This window comes from Symsagittifera roscoffensis, chromosome 9 (assembly GCF_963678635.1).
Source record: "Symsagittifera roscoffensis chromosome 9, txSymRosc1.1, whole genome shotgun sequence".
NCBI classification, from domain to species: domain Eukaryota; kingdom Metazoa; phylum Xenacoelomorpha; order Acoela; family Convolutidae; genus Symsagittifera; species Symsagittifera roscoffensis.
In genome coordinates this window covers 47,175,362-47,189,180 of record NC_087070.1, presented here as the reverse complement: position 1 = coordinate 47,189,180, position 13,819 = coordinate 47,175,362, and positions in this window count along the sequence as shown.

Genomic DNA, 13,819 nt, shown 5'->3' with positions numbered 1-13,819 from the left:
CCTAAAAACCCAGTGTTTGCAAAAATTACAGCTGGTTTCCATTTACACAGCCCAAAAATTTTTGTAGCATTTTGACAGTCATTTTTCATGATCCCTGAAATATTTTCAGGAAACAAGCAAATCCAAAATTACTCCTCTCGTTTTTATGGTTGGAACAGAAAACCATAATTTTAAACAACTAAAAACTAAGAAAACGTTTGAATAATTTTCATCACAAAACTTTCCAAATGGAAGCCACACAAAAAAAAAACTTAAGTTCAAATTATTTCTAATAAAATTTTGTGTTCATTCATTCTGTAGGACTACTTAAAGAGAGTACGATTTCAATGAGCTCAACCCAGCTATTTTTTTATTTCAATGATTTCGAAGTTAAGGAACCACTCTGTGATGTTCAAGCAGCAACCCGGAAGATAAATCGTTATCTAAAATTTTAATGTTAGGGTTTATATACTTGTTGTAGCAAGGTCACTACAACTTTTCATAGTAATCTTTCCGCCCTTGATCACACAAGCATAGCTCTTTTTTTCAACCTTAGTCGCGAATTTCGTTGCAATGCAATTGTTGGGATAAAATGTGTTCATTTTGAAAGTGTTAATTTTGATCCAGCTATTAAGTACAGCCAATCCTAAAGATAATAACACAGATTATTATATTACAAATACCACTTTCGCTTCAAGGTATCAAGGATCTGAAGCGTAGAGGTCGGGAAGGAGACGAGTAACCAACTAGGAGGGTTCGAACTTGAGGAGGGTCGGGTGTTTTCAGTAACTTTTTCGTAAAATAGTTAAAATGCGTCCGCTTGATAAATTGAGGCATGTTAGTTGGTACGTTTTTTTTCTTCATTTTCTCTATTTCCTAAATTTTTTGCTTGTGTATGCGAAGTGATACTTCGCTTTTGTGTTAATTAGTGCATTAGCCAGAGCTGGTCAACGTATTAACAACATCATAATTCGTTATCAGCAAATGTGTACTCAAAGTATCAGATGTAGCAGTCCAAGGCAAGACAAACGGACGAAAATTATAATACCGGTCTTCGGGGCCACAAAGACACAAAGAACTCAGAGCCACTGTAACCATTCAAGCATTTCTTGATAGCGGTGACAGCTAAGGAGAACGTTGATACGTAATTATTATTAGAAAATTCGAAAGAAGTATGGGAAGAACCTGCACCTAGACCGGAGTCAACGAGAACTGTGGTGACGCAATATCACTAGCAGCCAGAGAATTGAGCAAAAAACTCGCACCGGTCAAGTCAGTACAAGAAAATGAGGAGACGATAACCAGTGGCCTAAATGTAGGACATAATATCAACTAATTTGAGGTACAAAGATGCTCAGCGTCAGAATTGTTTTTGGCGCTAGAAAATGAGAGTAAGGAAAGATTCAAGCAATAAACTATATGAAGATGTCAAAATAAACCTCGAAGGAGGCGTCCGAAGGAGGTATTTCAGAAGGTATAGCCACATACAACAGAAGAAAGTCAAAAAATTTGGAAAATGAAAAGAGTTAAATGAAACTCATTGAAAGAATTGCTATTTTGTACTCCAGATTACCAAATTTTTCCAATTGTTTCTTTATTCAATGTATCAAACTACTGCCTCCAACAGAAGATACTGTTTTGTCAGTCATTTGTCAAGTTTTAAATTTGTTTCTTATGTTTTTGCAGAAAAAAAACAACAAAAAATTAAATTAAAAGGTTGCTTCTTGAGAAAAAAGAGTTAATTTTTTTTTGTATGAGGGGGTAGATGTTTGGGAACATTTGAAAATTTATCGACATAGTTGCTTTTTTCAGCACTCCAGAAAACCAAACTATCGCAAAACATTCATACTTCAGACTTCCAAACTACTGCCTCCAACAGATTTTACTGTTTCATTAGCCATATGTTGAACTTTAAACCTGTAAAAAATATATATTTGCCTAAAAAACGATTGAACATACCATTGAATGTAACATAATTGTTTTTTGAAAAAACTGAGTCGAAATTTTTGTGTTTTAGGAGTGTAGATATTTGAGAAGAGTTCAAAGTTCATTGTTCGATCTGCGTTTTATTACTCAAAAAAACTATTTTTTCCAGTAGATTACAAGAGTCTTTTTGCTGCTTCAAACATGAAATTTTGTTTAACCAATCAAATATTAAAATTTTACCCTATATCCTAAATGAATGCAGAAAAAGTTAACTCTTGATAAAACAGAGTTGCTTGTTGGAAAGAATGAATTGAAACGTTTTTCAATTCAGAGGTGTAGATGTTTGACAAAAGTTAAATTTCATCGCCAGTTTTTTTATTTCGTTTTCCAGAGAAAAAATTAATCGCAATTGATTCCTATTTCAGAGCATCAAACTACCGCATCCAACAAAAGACAATGTTTTATCAATCATATGTCAAACTTGGGCACTAAAGCTTATGAGTTTCCACAAGAAAACAATAGAGAAGTGAATAAATCTGAGTTTCTCGTTAAAAAAAGTCCATTGAATTTTTAAAAATAAGATATGTAGGTAACTGTAAGGGTTTGAAACTTCACAACTTCATCAAAAGAGTTGCTTTTCTTACTCCACTGCAACAAAAAACTGTAATAAATTCAAACTCTCAGTATAAAATAACTGCCTCCTACAGAGTATACTGTTCCTTCAATCAAATGTCAAGTTTTAAACTTGTATCTTATACATTTGCAAAAAGATAAACAAATTAAACTAAAATGAGATATTTGTTGAGAACAATGAGTTGAAAAATTTTCTTGTATCAGGGGTGTTGACTTTGGGGAAGAGTTGAAATTTTATCCCAGCAGCTGGTCTTTTGTGCTACAGACTACCAAACTTTTGCGATAACTTTCTATTGTAGAGTATCAAACTACTGACTTCAATAAAAAAGATTGTTTCATCGATATTATGTCAAATTTTAAAACTGTTTCTTATATAGCTGCAGTAAAAACGACAGGCAGCTGTATAAAATGTTGTAAAAAGTGAAACTAATGTCTTGAAACTTTTTCTTGCATGAGGAGTGTAGATTTTAGGAAAGTTTGAAACTACGTCTCAAGATTGAAGTTAGAATCTATTGCAAGGGTTTGGTTCTCTGGAGTACGTATGAAAGACCAAACCCTTGCAATAGATGTTTACTTCAGAATATCAAACTACTACCTAGAGCTTCAGTGTATCAAACAGAGGTTAGTGTTTCATCACTAAAATGTTAAACTGTAGACCGTTTTTATATGAATGCAGAAAAAGTTCAAGTGAAAGAAAAAAATATTCGTTGTAAGCAATGACTGGAAAGTTTTGTAACTCAGGGGTGTAGATATTTGCGAGAAGTTCATTTTTTCATCGAAAGAATTGCTATTTTGTACTCCAGATTACCAAGTTTCTCCAATTGTTTCCTAATTCAATGTATGAAACTACTGCCTCCATAAGAAGATACTGTTTAGTCAGTCATTGTCAAGTTTCAAATTTGTATCTTATGTTTTTGCAGAAAATATACAACGAAAAATTAAATTAAAAAATTGCTTCTTGAGAACAAAGATTTGAGTTTTTTGTTGTATCAGGGGTGTAGATATACGGGAAGATTTGAAATATTATCAACATAGCTGCTCTTTCCCACGTACTTCATAAAACCACACTATTGCAAAATACTCATCTATCAGATTTTCAAACTACTGCTTCCAACAGAACTTACTGTTTAAACAAACAATACTGTTTTGTTCACTTGTAAATCGTTTTTTCTGCAAATATGTAAGATACGAGCGGTAAACAAGCTCAAAATTATGACCCGAGTTATGACCTCACAACTCAAACGTGAACAAGCTCAAAATGAGGTCCAAAACTGACGAAGTTGCTTCAGTTGGCTCGAAAAATAACAACGCTTGCTCGTAGAGCTTCCGCGATAATCCCATTCGCTTCCGCAAAAAATTGGTCTAAGAACCACCTTAGATGAGCTTGCGCGACCCTTGGTTGAGCTGCAGGAGCTACTGATCGAAGCGGAAGACTCCTATTTTGAGCTGAAAAATGGGGGTCTCAGGGCTCGTATCTTACATATTTGCAGAAAAAAAACGACATACAAGTGAACAAAACAGTATTGCTTGTTGAAAACAGTGAGGTGGTTAGATTTTTTTTTCAAATCAGGACTAGTGATACTTAGCAAGAGTTGAGACTTCATCGAGAGTACTAAATTACTGCTAAAACTTCTAATTCAGAGTATCAAACTACCGCCTCCATCAAAAGCTACTGTTTCTTCAATCATATATCACAGTTTGACCCGGTAACTTATATTGCTGCAAAATGAGTACAACATACAAATGAATGAAAAACAATTCTTGTTGAAAACAACGAGTTGAAAACTCTTTTAAATCAATGATGTAGTTATTAAGGAAGATTTATAATTTCATCAAAAAGTTGATTTTTCGCACTCCAGAGTAACAAACTACAGCAACATAATTAAAATCCACATTATCAACATACTGCCCCAAGGAAAGATTCCGTTTCACGAAAACTAAATCAAAAACTAACCCTATCTAAAGTAAAGCTGCAGAAAAAAACCTTATACAGGTGAATGATATCTAGTTGATTTTTGAAAACGATGACTTGAAAGATTTTCTTGTAACAGGGTTGTAGATAATTAGAGATAGTAAAGACTTCCTCGTAAAAGTTGCTCTTCTGTACTCCAGAGGTCGAAACGGTTGCACTAGATTCTTCCCCTAGAGTATCACTTTACTGCTTCCAGCAGAGCATACTGTTTTATCACTCATATGTTAAAATATAAACCTGTATCCTGTTTAGTTACAGAAAAACCGCCATATAATTGATTAAAGCAAAATTTTTGTTGAAAATATTGAGTTGAAATATTTGTATTTCAGGGCTGTAGGTACTTGAGAAGAATTCAAAGTTCATTGTTCGATTTGCCATAAGATGCTCCAAAAACCATCTTACTGAACTAGATTCCGTATTGCTACTAAAACTAACTGGAGTGTCAATTGCTTCATCCAAATTTAAATACTGTTTAATCAATCAAATATTATACATTGACCCTGTATCCTAAATAAATGCAGAAAAAAACTCTTGATAAAACAGAGTTGCTTCATGAAAAACTTGAATTGAAACGTTTTTCAACTCAGAGGTATTTGAGAATAGTTGAAATTTCTTCGCTATCTGTTCGCTTTTGTTCTCCGGAGAACTACTTTACCGAAATAGATTGCTTTTTCAGGGCATCAAACTACAGCCTTGAGCAAAAGACATTGTTTCATCGATCATACTTTGACCGTGTATCCTATAAAGTTCTGTGGAAAAAAAATGACAAAAAGTAGAAAACAGAGTTGCTGGTTAAAAATACTGAGTTGAAATATTTTAAAAGAGGGTTGTAGATAAGTTTCATCAGTCACATGTCAAACTTTAAACCTGTTTCTTATATAAATGCAGAAAAAACGACATGCAAGTGAATGAATTGGAGTGTTAATTGTTGCATTAGCCAGAGCTGGTCAACGTATTAACAACATCATAATTCGTTATCAGCAAATGTGTACTCAAAGTATCAGATGTAGCAGTCCAAGGCAAGTCAAACTGACGAAAATTTTAATACCGGTCTTCTGGGCCTCAAAGACACAAAGAACTCAGAGCCACTGTAACCATTCAAGCATTTCTTGATAGCGGTGACAGCTAAGGAGAACGTTGATACGTAATTATTATTTAAAATTCGAAAGAAGTATGGGAAGAACCTGCACCTAGACCGGAGTCAACGAGAACTGTGGTGACGCAATATCACTAGCAGCCAGAGAATTGAGGAAAAAACTCGCACCGGTCAAGTCAGTACAAAAGAATGAGGACACGATAACCAGTGGCCTAAATGTAGGACATAATATCAACTAATTTGAGGTACAAAGATGCTCAGCGTCAGAATTGTGTTTGGCGCTAGAAACGGATTGGAAGGAAAGATTCAAGCAATAAACTATATGAAGATGTCAAAATAAACCTCGAAGGAGACGTGCGAAGGAGGTATTTCAGAATGTATAGCCACAGACAACAGAAGAAAGTCAAAAAATTTAGAAAATGAAAAGAGTTGTTGGAAACTCATTGAAAGAATTGCTATTTTGTACTCCAGATTACCAAATTGTTCCAATTGTTTCTTTATTCAATGTATCAAACTACTGCCTCCAACAGAAGATACTGTTTTGTCAGTCATTTGTCAAGTTTTAAATTTGTTTCTTATGTTTTTGCAGAAAAAAAAACAACAAAAAATTAAATTGAAAGGTTGCTTCTTGAGAAAAAAGAGTTGATTTTTTTTTGTATGAGGGGTGTAGATGTTTGGGAACATTTGAAAATTTATCGACATATTTGCTTTTTTCAGCACTCCAGAAAACCAAACTATCGCAAAACATTCATACTTCAGACTTCCAAACTACTGCCCCCAACAGATTTTACTGTTTCATTAGCCATATGTTGAACTTTAACTCTGTAAAAAATATATATTTGCCTAAAAAACGATTGAACATACCATTGAATGTAACATAATTGTTTTTTGAAAAAATGAGTCGAAATTTTTGTGTTTTAGGAGTGTAGATATTTGAGAAGAGTTCAAAGTTCATTGTTCGATCTGCGTTTTATTACTCCAAAAAACTATATTTTCCAGTAGATTACAAGAGTCTTTTTGCTGCTTCTAACATGAAATTTTGTTTAACCAATCAAATATTAAAATTTTACCCTATATCCTAAATGAATGCAGAAAAAATTAACTCTTGATAAAACAGAGTTGCTTGTTGGAAACAATGAATTGAAACTTTTTTCAATTCAGAGGTGTAGATGTTTGACAAAAGTTAAATTTCATCGCCAGTTTTTTTATTTCGTTTTCCAGAGAAATAATTAATCGCAATTGATTCCTATTTCAGAGAATCAAACTACTGCATCCAACAAAAGACAATGTTTTATCAATCATTTGTCAAACTTGGGCACTAAAGCTTATGAATTTCCACAAGAAAACAATATAGAAGTGAATAAATCTGAGTTTCTCGTTAAAAAAAGTCCATTGAATTTTTTAAAATAAGATATGTAGGTAACTGTAAGGATTTGAAACTTGTATGTATAGCCACAGACAACAGAAGAAAGTCAAAAAATTTAGAAAATGAAAAGAGTTGTTGGAAACTCATTGAAAGAATTGCTATTTTGTACTCCAGATTACCAAATTGTTCCAATTGTTTCTTTATTCAATGTATCAAACTACTGCCTCCAACAGAAGATACTGTTTTGTCAGTCATTTGTCAAGTTTTAAATTTGTTTCTTATGTTTTTGCAGAAAAAAAAACAACAAAAAATTAAATTGAAAGGTTGCTTCTTGAGAAAAAAGAGTTGATTTTTTTTTGTATGAGGGGTGTAGATGTTTGGGAACATTTGAAAATTTATCGACATATTTGCTTTTTTCAGCACTCCAGAAAACCAAACTATCGCAAAACATTCATACTTCAGACTTCCAAACTACTGCCCCCAACAGATTTTACTGTTTCATTAGCCATATGTTGAACTTTAACTCTGTAAAAAATATATATTTGCCTAAAAAACGATTGAACATACCATTGAATGTAACATAATTGTTTTTTGAAAAAATGAGTCGAAATTTTTGTGTTTTAGGAGTGTAGATATTTGAGAAGAGTTCAAAGTTCATTGTTCGATCTGCGTTTTATTACTCCAAAAAACTATTTTTTCCAGTAGATTACAAGAGTCTTTTTGCTGCTTCTAACATGAAATTTTGTTTAACCAATCAAATATTAAAATTTTACCCTATATCCTAAATGAATGCAGAAAAAATTAACTCTTGATAAAACAGAGTTGCTTGTTGGAAACAATGAATTGAAACTTTTTTCAATTCAGAGGTGTAGATGTTTGACAAAAGTTAAATTTCATCGCCAGTTTTTTTATTTCGTTTTCCAGAGAAATAATTAATCGCAATTGATTCCTATTTCAGAGAATCAAACTACTGCATCCAACAAAAGACAATGTTTTATCAATCATTTGTCAAACTTGGGCACTAAAGCTTATGAATTTCCACAAGAAAACAATATAGAAGTGAATAAATCTGAGTTTCTCGTTAAAAAAAGTCCATTGAATTTTTTAAAATAAGATATGTAGGTAACTGTAAGGATTTGAAACTTCACAACTTCATCAAAAGAGTTGCTTTTCTTACTCCACTGCAACAAAAAAACTGTAATAAATTCAAACTCTCAGTATAAAATAACTGCCTCCTACAGAGTATACTGTTCCTTCAATCAAATGTCAAGTTTTAAACTTGTATTTTATACATTTGCAAAAAGATAAACAAATTAAATTAAAATGAGATATTTGTTGAGAACAATGAGTTGAAAAATTTTCTTGTATCAGGGGTGTTGACTTTGGGGAAGAGTTGAAATTTTATCCCAGCAGCTGGTCTTTTGTGCTACAGACTACCAAACTTTTGCGATAACTTTCTATTGTAGAGTATCAAACTACTGACTTCAATAAAAAAGATTGTTTCATCGATATTATGTCAAATTTTAAAACTGTTTCTTATATAGCTGCAGTAAAAACGACAGGCAGCTGTATAAAATGTTGTAAAAAGTGAAACTAATGTCTTGAAACTTTTTCTTGCATGAGGAGTGTAGATTTTAGGAAAGTTTGAAACTACGTCTCAAGATTGAAGTTAGAATCTATTGCAAGGGTTTGGTTCTCTGGAGTACGTATGAAAGACCAAACCCTTGCAATAGATTCTTACTTCAGAATATCAAACTACTACCTAGAGCTTCAGAGTATCAAACAGAGGTTAGTGTTTCATCACTAAAATGTTAAACTGTAGACCGTTTTTATATGAATGCAGAAAAAGTTCAAGTGAAAGAAAAAAATATTCGTTGTAAGCAATGACTGGAAAGTTTTGTACATCAGGGGTGTAGATATTTGCGAGAAGTTCATTTTTTCATCGAAAGAATTGCTATTTTGTACTCCAGATTACCAAGTTTCTCCAAGTGTTTCCTAATTCAATGTATGAAACTACTGCCTCCATAAGAAGATACTGTTTCTTCAATCATATATCACAGTTTGACTAGAAACGGAGAGGAAGGAAAGATTCAAGCAATAAATCATGTGAAGATGTCAAAATAAACCTCGAAGGAGACGTGCGAATGAGGTATTTCAGAATGTATAGCAGAAGAAAGTCAAAAAATTTAGAAAATGAAAACAATTGTTGGAAACTTTCCATGCAACAATGAGTTGAAATTTTTTCCTCCATCAGGGGAGTACATATTTGAGAAGACCTGAATTTTTACCCGAAAAAATGCCGTTTCGTCATCCAGAGTACAATACTTTTGCATTAGGTTCCTACTCAAGGGAATCATTTTACTGCCTAAATCAAAAGAGTGTGTTTCATCAATCACATGTCAAATTTTATCTCTGTATGGTATGTAGATGCAGAAAAAAAACGACTTACAAGTCAGGAAAACAGAATTGTTTGTTGGCAACAATAAGTTGAAATTTTTGTAGACCAGGGTTGTAGATAGTTGAGAGAAGTTGAAACTTTGTCGACAGTTTTGCTGTTTTGTACACGAGTTAACAAAATACTGCAACAAAACTTTAGTTCAGAGCGTCAAACTACTGCTTCAATCAGAATTACTGCGTTTCTCCGATCATGTTTCAATTTATAACGCGAACGCTGTATCTTCTTATCTGCAGATTAGAGTTGTTTGTTTGATAACAATGATTCGAAACTCTATCAGAGATTGGATGTTTGCAGGAGTTGAAACTTCATCGAAAGAGGTGCTCTTTCAAAGTACAGAACACCAAACTATTGCAATAGACTGTTACTCTAGAGTATTAACTACCGCATCTAACATAGAATACTGTTCCGTCAATCATATGCCAAATTTTATCTTATACATTTGCAAAAAAAAGAAACAAAATAAATTAAAATGAGTTGTTTGTTGCGAACAATGAGTTAAATTATTCTCTTGTATCAGGAGTGGTGTAGACATTTGGGAAAAGTTGAAGATTCATACCAGATGTTGGCCTTTTGTATTACAGAGTACCAAACTATTGCGATTACTTTCTACTGCAAAGTATCAAACTACTGACTCCAACAGAAAAGATTGTTTCATCGATCATATGTCAAAATTTGAAAACATTTTTTACATAGCTGCAGTAAAAACGACACGCAACTTTATAAATTGTTGTTAAATAGGTGAAATTAACTTGCATCAGGAGTGGTGAAATTTTGGCTTGCATCAGGAGTGAAGATATTAGGGAAGGTTTGAAACTACGTCGAAAGAGATGCTCTTTTTGTACGTACTCGAGAGAACCAAACGATTTCATTGAATTCCTATTTCAGAATATCAAAATACTTCCTAGAGTGTCAGAGTATAAAATAGAGGTTAATGTTTCATCAATAAAAAGTTAAATTGTAACCCGTTTTTCAGATGAAAGCAAGTGAAAAAAAACATTCGATGTAAACAATGACTTAATAGTTTTGTACATAAGGGGTGTAGATATTTAAGAGGAGTTCGATTTTCATTGAAAGAATTGCTATTTTGTACTCTAGATTACCAAACTTTACCAATTGTTTCTTTATTCAATGTATCAAACTACTGCCTCCAACAGAAGATACGGTTTCTTCAGTCATTTGTCAAGTTTTAAATTTGTATCTTATGTTTCTGCGGAAAAAAAAACAACAAAAAATTAAAATAAAAGGTTGCTTCTTGAGAAAAAAGAGTTGAAACTTTTTTGTATGAGGGGTGTAGAGGTTTGGGAACATTTGAAAATTTATCGACATTGTTGCTTTTTTCAGCACTCCAGAAAACCAAACTATCGCAAAATATTCATACCTCAGACTTCCAAACTACTGCCTCCAACAGATTTTACTGTTTCATTAACCATATAGGGAATTTTAAACCTGTAAATAATATATATTTGCATAAAAAACGATTGAACATACCATTGAATGTAACATAATTGTTTTTTGAAAAAAATGAGTCGAATTTTTTGTGTTTTAGGAGTGTAGATAATTGAGAAAAGTTCAAAGTTCATTGTTCAATCTGCGTTTTATTAATCCAAAAAACTATTTTTTCAAGTAGATTCCGAGAGTCTTATTGCTGCTTCTAACATGAAATTTTGTTTAACCATTCAAATATTAAAATTTTACCCTATGTCCTAAATGAATGCAGAAATAGTTAACTCTTGATAGAACAGAGTTGCTTTTTGGAAACAATGAATTGAAACGTTTTTCAATTCAGAGGTGTAGATGTTTGACAAAAGTTAAATTACATCGTCAATTTTTTCATTTCGTTTTCCAGAGAAATAAATAATCGCAATTGATTCCTCTTTCAGAGCATCAAACTACTGCATCCAACAATGTTTCATCAATCATATGTCAAACTTGGGCACTAAAGCTTATGAATTTCCACAAGAAAAAAATATAGAAGTGAATAAATCTGAGTTTCTTGTTAAAAAAAAGTCCATTGAATTCTTTAAAATAAGATATGTAGGTAATTGTAAGGATTAGAAACTTCAACATTTTAATCAAAAGAGTTGCTTTTCATACTCCACTGCAAAAAACTGTAATAAATTCAAACTCTCAGTAAAAAATAACTGCCTCCTACAGAGTATACTGTTCCGTCAATCAAATGTCAAGTTTTAAACTTATATCTTATACATTTGCAAAAAGATAAACAAATTAAATTAAAATGAGATATTTGTTGAGAACAATGAATTGAAAAATTTTCTTGTATCAGAAGTGTTGACTTTAGGGAAGAGTTGAAATTTTATCCCAGCAGCTGGTCTTTTGTGCTACAGACTACCAAACTATTGCGATAACTTTCTATTGTAGAGTATCAAACTACTGACTCCAATAGAAAAGATTGTTTCATCGATATTATGTCAAATTTTAAAACTTTTTTTATATAGCTGCAGTAAAAACGACAGGCAGCTGTATAAACTGTTGTAAAAAAGTGAAACTAATGTCTTGAAACTTTTTCTTGCATGAGGAGTGTAGATTTTAGGAAAGTTTGAAACTACGTCTCAAGATTGAAGTTAGAATCTATTGCAAGGGTTTGGTTCTCTGGAGTAAGTATGAAAGACCAAACCCTTGCAATAGATTCTTACTTCAGAATATCAAACTACTACCTAGAGCTTCAGAGTATCAAACAGAGGTTAGTGTTTCATCACTAAAATGTTAAATTGTAGACCGTTTTTAAATGAATGCAGCAAAAGTTCAAGTGAAAGAAAAAACATTCGTTGTAAGCAATGACTGGAAAGTTTTGTACATCACGGGTGTAGATATTTGAGAGAAGTTCATTTTTTCATCGATAGAATTGCTATTTTGTACTCCAGATTACCAAGTTTCTCCAATTGTTTCCTATTTCAATGTATGAAACTAGTGCCTCCAACAGAAGATACTGTTTGGTCAGTCATTGTCAATTTCAAATTTCTATCTTATGTTTTTGCAGAAAATATACAACAAAAAATCAAATTAAAAAATTGCTTCTTGAGAACAAAGAGTTGAGTTTTTTTGTTGTATCAGGGGTGTAGATATACGGGAATATTTGAAATATTATCGACATAGCTGCTCTTTCCCACGTACTCCATAAAACCAAACTATTGCAAAATATTCATCTATCAGATTTTCAAACTACTGCTTCCAACAGAACTTACTGTTTAAATAAACAATACTGTTTTGTTCACTCGTATATCGTTTTCTGCAAATATGTAAGATACGAGCCGTAAACAAGCTCAAAATGAGGTCCAAAACTGTCGAAGTTGCTTCAGTTGGCTTGAAAGTTAACAAAGCTTGCTTGTAGAGCTTCCGCGATAAGCCCATTCGCTTCCTCGTGAAAAATTGTTCTAAGAACTACCTTAGATGAGCTTGCGCGACCCTTGGTTGAGCTGCAGCAGCTACTGATCGATGCGGAAGACCCCTATTTTGAGCTAAAAAATGGGGGTCTCAGGGCTCGTATCTTACATATTTGCAGAAAAAAAACGACATACAAGTGAACAAAACAGTATTGCTTGTTGAAAACAGTGATGTGGTTTTTTTTTCAAATCAGGGCTAGTGATGCTTAGCAAGAGTTGAGACTTCATCGAGAGTACTAAATTACTGCGAAAACTTCTAAATCAGAGTATCAAACTACCGCCTCCAACAAAAGCTACTGTTTCTTCAATCATATATCACAGTTTGACCCGGTAACTTATATTGCTGCAAAATGAGTACAACATACAAATGAATGAAAATGAATTCTTGTTGAAAACAACGAGTTGAAAACATGTTTTAAATCGATGATGTAGTTATTAAGGAAGATTTATAATTTCATCAAAAAGTTGATTTTTTGCACTCCAGAGTAACAAACTAAAGCAACATAATTAAAATCCACATTATCAACATACTGCCTCCAAGGAAAGATTCCGTTTTAATAAAACTAAATCAAAAACTAACCCTATCTAAAGTATAGCTGCAGAAAAAAAAACCTTATACAGGTGAATGATATCGAGTTGATTTTTGAAAACGATGACTTGAAAGATTTTCTTGTATCAGGGTTGTTGATAAATAGAGAGAGTAAAAACTTCATCGTAAAAGTTGCTCTTCTGTACTCCAGAGGTCGAAACGGTTGCACTAGATTCTTCCCCTAGAGTATCACTTTACTGCTTCCAGCAGCGCATACTGCTTTTATCACTCATATGTTAAATTAAAAACCTGTATCCTGTTTAGTTACAGAAAAAACCGGCATATAATTGATTAAAGCATAATTTTTGTTGAAAACATTGAGTTGAAATGTTTGTATTTCAGGGCTGTAAGTACCTGAGAAGAATTCAAAGTTCATTGTTCGATTTGCCATATGATGCT